General features: G+C 45.7%; 1 pseudogene; it reads left to right on the plus strand.

Moving 5' to 3' along the window:
* The first annotated feature begins 2,454 nt into the window (after positions 1-2,454).
* On the plus strand, positions 2,455-8,072 carry LOC131384050 (large ribosomal subunit protein uL18-like; annotated as a pseudogene).
* The last annotated feature ends 3,688 nt before the right edge of the window (positions 8,073-11,760 follow it).

Consider the following 11,760-nt stretch of genomic DNA (forward strand, 5'->3'; position numbering starts at 1 on the left):
CTCATGTTCCTAAGAGCAAGGAGGCTGTGATGTTGCCTTCTGTATATTAGAGAGGCTTTGTTCAGGTATGAGTTATAGTCCTGTCAGCTGTGAGTTCATTGTTGACGAATCAACAATATATACTAAATAAGGTGTCTTTAAACAAAAACACACATTAAACAAGGTAATATATTGACTGATTAGTAAAATGTGACCAGAGGCTCACAAGAATCTAATCCTGTATTTCCCCTAATTCAGCGTATGCAGTGACTTTATAAAGCATAACTACCCCAAATAACAAGAATAGACTTTGCTAAAATAGTTATAAAATATATGGCGAGGAGGGGCGGAGGGGAATACTATGTAAAGTGAATAAAATATTTTTGCTGGCCTGGATCTGGCCCTCAGGACCCAAATATTTTGTCTCTGGTCTACTTCATTCTCCTTAACTACTACTGTACAGCGTAGAATCTTTTCAAATTTGTTTCAATCATTTCCCTATTGATAGACATTTAGATTCTTTCCAGGTTTTCACTATTCTGATCAGTGCTGAGTGCACATCTGTACATGAGCAAAAGTTTCTCTTGAGAAGACATGGAGAAGTGTAATTGCTGAATCACAGGGTACGCACATTTTACATTTTAATAGACACTGCCAAATTGCCTTCAAAGTGGCTGTACCAATTAAATACTCCCACCAGCAGTGTGTGCAAGTCTGGGTTTCCCACTCTCTTGCCAACACTTAATTCCACAAATATTTTTGGAATCTGAATCCTCTGTGTGAGAGACACTAATGAGGTTCTGGGGGTGGAGAGGAGGCAAAACAGGATATAAGCTACATGAGACATGGCATTGCCGACCCAAAGACAAGATACTCAGACTCTCCAGAGATTTCCCAAAGACTCACAGAACAGTATGGTGGAAATAAAGAGCAAGCAACAGATTTTCAAGTCTTATCTAGTGGCCAACTTACCTTAAACAATAAGCCATAAATATTAACTAATTCACTTTAGACTGCTAAATGTGCTAAGATGTGACTGTTAGGTTTAGCTGAAAACTGTGATAAGGGCAAACCCCTTTAATTTTCAAAATAAATCACATTTTTCCTTATTATACATGGATATGTATTTGCCTGTGTATTTCCAAAACAAGGCTTAAAACATGCATGCCATTTAACTAAGCAATTCTTTTCTGTATATACCCTAGATAAATTATTTGAAAAATTTGTAAAAGCTTAAGTGTAACGATGTTCATTCATAGCATTGTTTACTATCCTTAAAAATATGAACTGCCCACCAATCCAAAAGCAGGGAATTAAATAGTTAAATATATCAAACAAGTATAAATAGTTAATCCAATAAAGTGTTAAATAAATTTAACTATTACAACCATCTTGAAATGATTTATTCATTGTCATGGAAAGATATTTAGAAAGTAGTATTGTTTTAAAAAAAACTGTTAACGTGTATGCAATTTTTTTATTCACTTACCAAATATATACTGAGCACTCATGTGTCAGGCACTGTACTGGGCTCAGGGGACAAAATCATAACACCTGCAAGCAAAGTCCTGCCTTCAGGGAGGTAATCTGTATTTTTTTTCCTTTTGTTTGCTTTGTCGACTACATAGACAGGCTTCTCCAGCCGGGATATGAGCAAATTACTTTTTTTTAATTAAGCTCTTTGTGATTTCACAAGTGCTGATGGAGTGCTTCTAATTCTTATACCATGTATGACCGTAAGCACCATTTGTTTAAAATGTCTCCTTTCTAACATCATAGTACTTAGACTAGTGGGAAGAGGGTTTATTTCATTCACAGAACCAGCAGAGCAGACTTCCCTCTCCTAGTACCGTTCTCTGAGGGAAGACATCTAGAAAAGTGAAAATACCATGGCTGAGGGGTCAAACAGTCCAGGCTCAGAGCCTTCTTCAGCACCTGGCTTAACATCATCCAGCTTCGGTGTGGCCACCTATAAAATGAGCACTATAGATTTCATGTCAAATGAAGTCACAACCATACAGTGCTAAGACAATGACTGACATACAGCTAGGAACTCTCTAGATACTAGTTTTTCTCTCACCTTCTGTTTTTCTTGTCAAAGATTTGTCTCTTCTACAGAAATCACTCATATGAAAAGAAGTAAGATACAGGACTTCAGCTGGGATATTTGTTTTCTATTTGTCTCATAACATTGAAAAAAAGAGTGGTCTGGCTTACACACAGCTTCTTTGAATATGTTCACCAATATTGTCTGATAGTCAGCAAGTGATCAGATTCTACACAATTAGACATCAGCACATGCATACAGACATCTGTCTGTCTTTACTTCCAAAACACAGGACCTTCGTCCCTGCTTCTGATTTCTCTCCATTGTATACCACTAGAGTGTGTGGGAAACGTGGAATGGGAGTGTACAGAGGAGGACCTAAAAGGGATCCATAGTGACATGAATCAGGACTGGCCAATCAGAGTGTAATGGTTAATACTGAGTGTCAACTTGATCGGACTGAAGTACGTAAAGTATTGGTCCTGGGTGTGTCTGTGCGGGTGTTGCCAAAGGAGGTTAATATTTGAGTCAGTGGGCTGGGAAAGGCAGACCCACCCTTAATCTGGGTGAGCACCATCTAATCAGCTGCCAGCACAGCTAGAATATAAAGCAGGCAGAAAAACGTGAAAAGACAAGACTGGGCTAGCCTCCCAGCCCACATCTTTTTCCCTTGCTGGATGCTTCCTGCCCTTGAACATCAGACTCCAAGTTCTTCAGTTTTGGGACTCGACCTGGCTCTCCTTGCTCTCCAGCTTGCAGACGGCCTATTGTGGGATCTTGTGATCATGTGAGTTAATACTTAATAAACTTATATATATATAATAAACTCATATATGTGTGTATATATATATGTCTCCTATTAGTTTTGTCCCTCTAGAAAAACCTGACTAGTACACAAAGTATTCCATCCACCTGGCTTCAATGATGGGCTCAGAGGTGTGCAAGTCAGTCCAGTGGTTTGCAATTTTAGGATATCCTAGGACAAAAACAAGTTCTCCTCTTTCTGCTAGGGTAGTTTAGTTTGAAGACTATAAGCCTGGAACTGCTGAGATCCACTGTGTTGACAGAGTCCACCTGAGAAGAAAGCACAATCAAGTGATGGGAAGACCTGATCATCCTAATGATATTGCTTGAGTCCTCTGGGTCCGGTCCTACCTGAAGCCAAAGCTATGCCTGGACTCCAATTATATGTACTTTTGCTCTTGCTCTCTCTCTCTCTCTTTCTCTCTCTCTCTCCCTCTCTCTTTCTCCCTCTATCTCCCTCTCTCTTTCTCCCTCTATCTCTCTCAGTTGAGCCCCTGCTCCACCATAAAGGAAGATCCTGAAATAAGGATTGATAGGTAAAGAGTTTATTTGAGAAGTAATATTAGAAAACACCAGTAAGGTAATTAGAAAGTGAGGACAAGAGAAGGCAGCCAGTAAACGGTGCATCATTGAGCAAGTAACTGCTAAAGAGCAACTTGGGGCCAGGCGCAGTGGCTCACGCCTGTAATCCCAGCACTTTGGGAGGCTGAGGCAGACGATTACTTGAGGCTAAGAGTTCAAGACCAGCCTGGCCAACATGGTAAAACCCCATCTCTTCTAAAAATACAAAGATTAGCTGGGGGTGGTGGCGGGCACCTGTAATCCCAGCTACTTGGGAGGCCGAGGCAGGGGAATTGCTTGAACCCAGTAGGTGGAGGTTGCAGTGAGCTGAGATAGCACCATTGTGCTCCAGCCTGGGCGACAGATCAAGACTCTGTCTCTAAATAAATAAATAAATAAATAAATATTAATTAGTAAAAGGCAACTTAGGCTCAGTCCCTCTCGGGAACTCTGGGAGACCTTGTGGAGGACACATCTCAGAGCCACGCCATCCAAGAGGCAAAGGAGCTGGGGTATTCATCCCCCTCTCCTACCTATCCATATGTCAGGCTCTTCCCAGGGCTCATTGGTACTCTTCATTTTTGGACCCACTGTGAGAATGGACAAAGCAGACTCCTCAGGCAGAGTTGCAGGGGCTGGCAGTCAGCAGCCAAACTGGTGTGCACAGCATCAAGGAGGAATGGGTGGGATATGTTTGTTTTGAATTGTTTGGGTTTTTTTTTTTTTTTTTTTTTTTTTTGAGACGGAGTCTCGCTCTGTCGCCCAGGCTGGAGTGCAGTGGCGCAATCTCGGCTCACTGCAAACTCCGCCTCCCGGGTTCACGCCATTCCCCTGCCTCAGCCTTTCCGAGTAGCTGGGACTACAGGCGCCCGCCACCACGCCCGGCTAATTTTTTTGTATTTTTAGTAGAGACGGGGTTTCACCGTGGTCTCGATCTCCTGATCTTGTGATCCGCCCGCCTCGGCCTCCCAAAGTGCTGGGATTACAAGCGTGAGCCACACCGCGCCCGGCCTGTTTGGGGTTTTTTTGTAGGACATGGATGACTAAACTAGGCTTTCTGCCATTTTCAAAGGAAAAGCGTCCTGATTAATATTAATATATGTAAAACTTCTGCTCAATTAGAGGTCATCCTATTTAACCCTAGAATGTTTCTGGGATAAAATATCCCTGGATTGCTTCCTAAATCTACTCCCATCCCAGACATGACACCATCGTGGTACAGGAAAAACCTGCACCAATATCTTTTGTGCCCTGCACCCACACTGATCACAACCAGCTTGATCATCAGTGAGACCCCCTAGACTGGTAGAAGCAGCCAACCCTGAAGCTTTCCAGAGTCAGTGGGTCCTCCAGGAAACCAGCATCACCTTTATAGCTCCCTGCCCCATTTAATGTCCTGTGACCCAGTCACTGCTCTAAGCTAGGGTAACCACCTACAGTAACCACAGTGGGCTACCAGCATTCTCAGAGGGCTCTTGGTAGCTGCCCAGAGCTCATATCCTCGACATACCTCAGAAGAGGCAGAAACCTCCTGCCAAGGGAGCCAGGGAAACACTGGCCCCCAATCCTCCTATGGCAAAGGTCTGAGGGGCAGGGGCCAGGAATCCAGGCTGTAGCCATAACAATTATCTCTCTCCCACCAGAGAAGGATCCCTGGGACAGAGGGAGGAAGTGCAGTACACGTGTCGTCTCCTACAAGTTTGCTGCAAGGCGATAAATATCTTTTGTTTCTATTGTGAATGAGATCTTTCTTTTCCATTATTTTTTCTAAGTGGCTACTGTTGGAAATAGGAAAGCTATTGATTTTTGTACATTTATTTTGTAACTTGCTGCCTTACTGAACTCTCATTATTTCTAATAGTTTTTCAGGTCAATTCTCCCAAAGGAAAAAAAAAGTTTAGGCGATGTGACAAAACTCATAAAAACGCATGAAATCAGCCACCACAATTCAATTTGTTCTAAGATGTGTATAAAATCAAGGTAGAAATAAAATTCCACCTGTGCTACATGCAAACCATCTGTTCCCACCCACCCCACTGTCCTCCACCGAAAGGCTACTCCCCTGTGTTGGGAGGAAAGTCTTTGAGATCCAAACACAGAAAAGTCCTTTGCTGGAGTCAAACGGCCAAACTTCCCCCGTTCCTAGACTGTCAGGACCAGAGTGGATTCCCAAGCTGTGAGGAGAAGCCCAGGACAGAGGCTAGCTCTCTAAAACCTGACCCCAGCGTACTATCCATCACTCCAGCCCCCTGCAGGCATCCAGTCACCCACTCTACCAGAAGTCTTCAAGCCTAACTGAGCACCTACTGTGTGCCAGGCTTGGGAACGCAAGAATAAAAAAGGTCTAGTCCCTTCTTCAAACAACTTTCAAACACAGAACCTTCCCACAGATGTGCCAAATTTTGTTTTATCGGAATAAGCCCAGACAGTCTTCGATATACCCTTTATTATTGACTTTTCTTTGTGGGATGTGGCAACACAGTCAACACTCTACCTCAGACACCCTCCAGTTCCTTTTACAGTTGCTGTGTGTTGCCCTCCTGGCCTCAGTGGGATCTTGTTTCTGCCGCCTGCACCTGCAGCTCCCATTAGAGGACTGCCTTCAGGTGGCTAGAGCTAGTTTGCCCACACCTGCAGAGATTGGAAATGCCTGGGAGCCAACATCCCCCTCAAGGCAGCCCTGGGCCAGTGATTGACAGATGCAGGTGCGTCAGACTGCAAGCTGTAACTCACACTTCAGAGCTCCCCTGAAGGATCAGGAGGAAGCTACCCCTGCAGGACTTCACTCTGTCTCTCCCCCTGCCCTGCCTCGACTCCCTTACCAATCTCCCAGGGAGCGCTTCCTCAATGCATCACTTTCTCGTAAGTCTTCCTCTCAGGAAGACACAGAGCAAACCTCTGACCTCCATTGCCATAGTTTTCCATCTGTCAGGTCAGCATAATTAGAAAGTCTCCTGAGAAAAAGATTAGAGTTCTATTATGAGTTAAATTGTGTTCCCCCAAAATTCATATGTTAAAGCCCTGATCCCTCAATGTGATTATATTTGGAGACAGAGCCCATAAGGAAGTAATTAAGGCCAGGTGGGGTCACAAGGAAGGGACCCCGATCCAATAGGATTAGTGTCCTTATAAGGAAAGACACCAACAGCTCACATGCTGGCTTGTGTTTTCTCTCTCTCTCTCTCTCTCTCTCTGCATGCACAAAGAAGAGGCCATGTGAGGAAGGACACAGCAAGATGGTGTCCACCTACAAGTCAAGGGAAAAGGCCACAGGATGAAACCTACCTTGCCAGTGCCTTGATCATGGGCTTTTGGCCTCCATACTTGTGAGAAATAAATGTCTGTTGTTGAAGCCATCCAGTCGATGAATTTTATATGGCAGCCCAAGCTAATACAGATTCCTTCACCTGCTCTATGGCTTGGATCCTGGAACAGCCTCCTCAGTTTTATTCAAGTCACCAAGATCTTGTTCCACAAAACAAAATTGCTGTGGCTCTGAGGACAAGTCTGCCTCACCCTATGGAAGACAAAATAAAATTAAAAGCCATAGACCAGATGTTGGCAAACTTTTCCTGTAAAGGGCCAGGTAGTAAATATCTTAGGCTATGCAGGGCACATGGTCTCTGTGGTAACTACTCAATTCTGCATTGTAGTGCAAAAGCAGCCACAGACCTGATTTGTAAATGAATGAGTGTGGCTGGGTTCCAATAAAACTTTATTTAGAAAAGCAGACCTCTGAGGCCTGCAGGTATGTTGAGCTGTGAACGTGGGTCTCTGTTCTACAGGAGGGGTTTGCTAAAGCTGTCAAAAACGAGGACTGCTTTAAAAGAAACCAAGTGAAATTCAGAAAATGATAGGAGGGTAAAACCGATGATTATACTTGGAAACGCTTGGTGATACTGTATAAAAATAAGTACAACACACCCAAATACAGGATGATAGTTTGGTGACAAACAGAGATATCATTTGTCAGATTGCTTATGCCTGTATGGGAGGGGATATGATAGTCTGCACAGCTTAAACATATGAACTGCCAAAATATGGTGTGAAGGTTGGCCTAACACATTATGCTACAGCATATTGTACTGGCTTGCTGCTGGCCCACAGGCTTCTCAGTAAGTCTGGCATGGACAAGATTTATGAAGGCCAAGTGGAGGTGACCAGAGATGAATACAACGTGGAAAACATTGATGGTCAGCTGGGTGTTTTTACCTGCTATTTGAAGGCAGGCCTTGCCAGAACCACCACTAGTAATAAAGTTTTGAGGGCCTTGAAGGGGGCTGTGAATGGAGGCCTCTCTATCTCTCACAGTACACAATAACAGATTCTCTGCTTATGATTCTGAAAGCAAGGCATTTAATGCAGAAGTACATAGAAAGCACATCATGGGTCAGAATGTTGCAGATTACATGCATTACCTAATGAAAGAAGCTGAAGATCTTACAAGAAACAGTTTTCTCAATACATAAAGAACAGCATAACTCCATACATGATGGAGGAGATGTATAAGAAAGCCCACATCGCTATGTGAGAGAATCCAGGCTATGAGAAGAAGCCCAAGAAAGAAGCTAAAGAGAAAAGGTGGAATCATCCCAAAATATCTCTTGCCCAGAAGAAACACTGGGTAGCTCAAAAGAAGGCAAGCTTCCTCAGAGCTCGAGAACAGGCTGCTGAGAGCTAAACCAAACAATTTTCTATGAGAATTTTTCAGATAAAGACAATAAATTTATTGACTAAGCTGCTAAAAGAGAAAAAAAAAGAAGGAAAGAAAAGCAGACCTCTCCAGGCAATTGTTCCCTGACCCCTACTACAAACTCTTTGACCTGGAAGGGAGTTGAGCAAACCTCAAATCCACCCCAGATTGTGAAGACAAGGACAAGCACAGATGGTGGATGGGACTCCCCAGGGTCTCCCAACGAGTTCATGGCAGTCAGACTAGAAATGGTTACCTCTTCTCCCCGTTTCTCTTCTGTTGTTCAGAACTAAAGCTTAAGTGGGTGGGGCTGAATCATAAAGGCTTCTATGAATGTTGGTAATAGAGGGTGAAATTATGCTGCAGGAGGGGAAGGGAAGGACAAAAGTCAGCAAAAAGCCAGGTATTGAGACAGTCATCACCTGAGGATCTGCCTCCCAATGGGCAAGTCTGCCTGCCCCTCAACGACTATGAGGCAGTGATGATACTGACCCCTGAACTCCAGGACCCCATTGTTCTTCAAAGGAAAATGCAAGGCTGGCCCCTCCCCCAGCTGCTGAAGACCATGGTGGGGGGCCCAAGGGAAGAGGATGCCAGTGGCTGAGCATTGTAGAGCAGTGGTTAGGGAGGGACCTTTGGTCTACACCAACAAGGTGACTGTAATGCTCACTTGCACAAGTGTGACTCAATTCATGCTCTCAAGAAACTGTGCTTTAGCCATGAAGCTGGGGGCCTATTTTGAGACATCAGCTGCACAAACTTTAACCTGTGGCTTTATACTGAGAGAGGTAGTGTAGGGCTTGCAGCCTCTGGTCCCAGGAGAAGATAAAGGAGACTCGAGCAGTTGTCAGAACCTATGGTGCTCTCTCTCTCTCTCTCTCTCTTTACCTCTCGCTCTCTCTTGCTCTCTGTCTCCATTTGTTGCCACAGACCACTGGGCTCAGATGAGAGTCCCTCAACAGATGCAGGGAAGAGAGCAGCTGTTCATGGCAGTGGCCCTCCTAGTGCTTTGAGACTCCTCACAGGCCCACAAGGTTCCTCTGGGCCCTCTCAGAAGTCTGGGCCCACCCAGCATGAAAATCTCCCAAGTCAGAGCCTCAAGTTTTAAAGAAATCTACAGATCTGCACAAAGAAAAGGGGCTGTTTGGTCCCTAGCAGAGGACCGATTCTATTTGGAATTGTTTGACCACCTCACTGCCAAGGAAAAATGAACCAAACATACCACCAGCAGCCTAGAAACAGATTTTTTTTAATCTTGGTATCAACAAGATTTCGGTCTTCAATCATCTCAAATTAAATGGAACCTGAGCAGCAGGAGTTACTGTAGATACATAGGGGAAAGAAAGGAGACAGGGGAAAAAAAAGCTTTGCATCACGTGACTTTTATGCTGCAGAAACTTAATGAGAAACACACCACATTTCCAGAACCCTCTTTCTAGTCAGGGCTCCCGCTGAGATAAAAGGTCACAAGAAGAGAAGGAGGGAGAGGGAGGGAGCGCCGGCATGGAGCAGGGAGGCACTTTTACTGCAAAGTCGGGCCCAAATTTCATACAAGCTGCTATCGGGTCTGATAGTCTAGACTGATTATCTTCTTTGAATGCCAGATGTGAAGGGCTTGCATAAAAGAACTGCAAACATTACCCATTTAAAAACAAATCGACCCAAGCTGCATTCACTGCGCAAAGAAGAACTTTCCTTCCCAGACTCTGCAGAGAGAGCCAAGCAGCCGGGCCAGGAGACCTGGCCTAGGCGGTGCGTCCCGCTGCTGCCCCCTGCAGGCCATGAGTCTCAGGCTGGCCAGAAAGCAAGCCAAGTCCGGGGCCAATGGCTCAGGCCAGGCCTCTGCTCATCAGTGGAGACTTTTTCTGTCCATCCAGCTCAGGGTAGCAGGAGAATTCTCCTCTACAAGGTGCCAGGCCATGGCTGGAAGACTGAGCTGGGCCTGGGCCTCAGCGTTACACACATTGTCTCGTTCAACCATTAGCCCTGCAAGGTAGAGACGTCAATCCCTTTCACAGGTGAAAAATTGAGAAGTTGAGAGGTTTACCCATTGGATGCAACTGGCTTATCCAGTTTTGGTATTAGACACCGGTGCTCCTTCCATGGCCCTGTGTGCGGTTGGCCATCAACACCAAGATCCTCGCCTCAGGGAAGATGGAATGATAGAACTGCAGCTCCAGTACCCAAACTGGACCATACCAGCCCGGAAGACACCCGGCCCACAGGGCCAAGCTGGGAGTAGGGCAGCAGGAGGGATCTTCCCATCCCTCAAGCTGGTGTGGTCCTGGATTAGGGGTCTTTACCCCTGCTGGGCAGTTAGGAGAGGCTTCTTGATCCTAGGCCTTTGCAGAGTACCAGGCCCTGAGCCAGGGCTCAGGAAAATTTGTAGAGCGAGAAACATCCTGACCACACTCTGGCCTCTGGAATCTCCTGACGGCCCTGCATTTCTCCACCAGTCCTGGCCGTTTTGGGTTGTGTCTCCTCACACAGGGACTGACTCTGTAAACACCATGCCAACATAACCTCTGACCAGGCACTTCCCATTTGGCTGCAGCTACAAATCAGTGCCAGACACTCAGGATCAGTGACCTTCAGAGGGGGCTGGGCATGCAAGGGCCTTCCAAGTGATCCGTGTTTAATCTAGTGTGAAGGACCTCCAGCCTTGCTGCTTCAGGCAAGGCCAGCGCTGCTCTGGGCCCTCTGGCCTGCCTAGTCCTGGCTGTCACAAGAACAAGACCAGACACTCCTGAGGGCGTTTGGTTTTCTGCCAGTGTTGTTAGTTTAAGACTCTAGTGTATCTTTGGGTTTTCCTTCCTTTTCTGAACCCTCCTAAGTGGCCCACTTACCTCTCTGACCTCATTTCCCAAACAGCTCCTTCCCCAGCAAGGCAAACCTGCTTTGCTGTCTTCTACCTCTGGAGTTTTTTTGTTTTTTGTTTTTTGTTTTTAAGACAGAATCTCATTCTGTCATCCAGGCTGGAGTGCAGTGGTACAACCTCAGCTCACTGCAACCTCCGCCTCCCAGGTTCAAGAGATTCTCCTGCCTCAGTCTCCCAAGTAGCTGGGATTATAGACATGTGCCACCACGCCCAGCTAATTTTTGTATTTTTAGTAGAGATGGGGTTTCACCATATTGGTCAGGCTGGTCTTGAACTCCTGACCTCAGGTGATCCACCCGCCTCGGCCTCCCAAGGTTCTGAGATTACAGGCATGAGCCACCGTGCCCAGCCCCACCTCTATGATTTTGCACAAGCTGCTCCCCTGCCTGGAAAATCTTCTACTCCTTCTTCATGTGGCTGACTCGGACTTGTTGGACAACTCTTGCAACTTCCTCTCCTGCATGCCCCTGCTCTGAACTCCCACCTCACCCCCACCTGTGCATTCCTATGACGTTTACTTCCCCATGCAGTTGTTCACCACTGTCCTGTCTTCCCACATACAGTCAGGTGTAACACACTCAGCAAAAATTTGGCTGATTCCCTGATTGCTTTTCATCTGCACATGACCACCCCTGTCTTCAGGGACCCACACTTGCTGCATTGGAAACTGGGACTTGAGACCTGTCTACAGGTCTAAATATTTGCCTTTGGGTTTGTTGTGGGAGGAGAAGTTCCCTTCTGGCCCCACTCCCTCCCCAGGGTAGCCAAGGAAAGGAGCCAATTCCAGTGTGATTTGGC

This window comes from Hylobates moloch, unplaced genomic scaffold (assembly GCF_009828535.3).
Source record: "Hylobates moloch isolate HMO894 unplaced genomic scaffold, HMol_V3 SCAFFOLD_8, whole genome shotgun sequence".
Lineage (NCBI taxonomy): Eukaryota > Metazoa > Chordata > Mammalia > Primates > Hylobatidae > Hylobates > Hylobates moloch.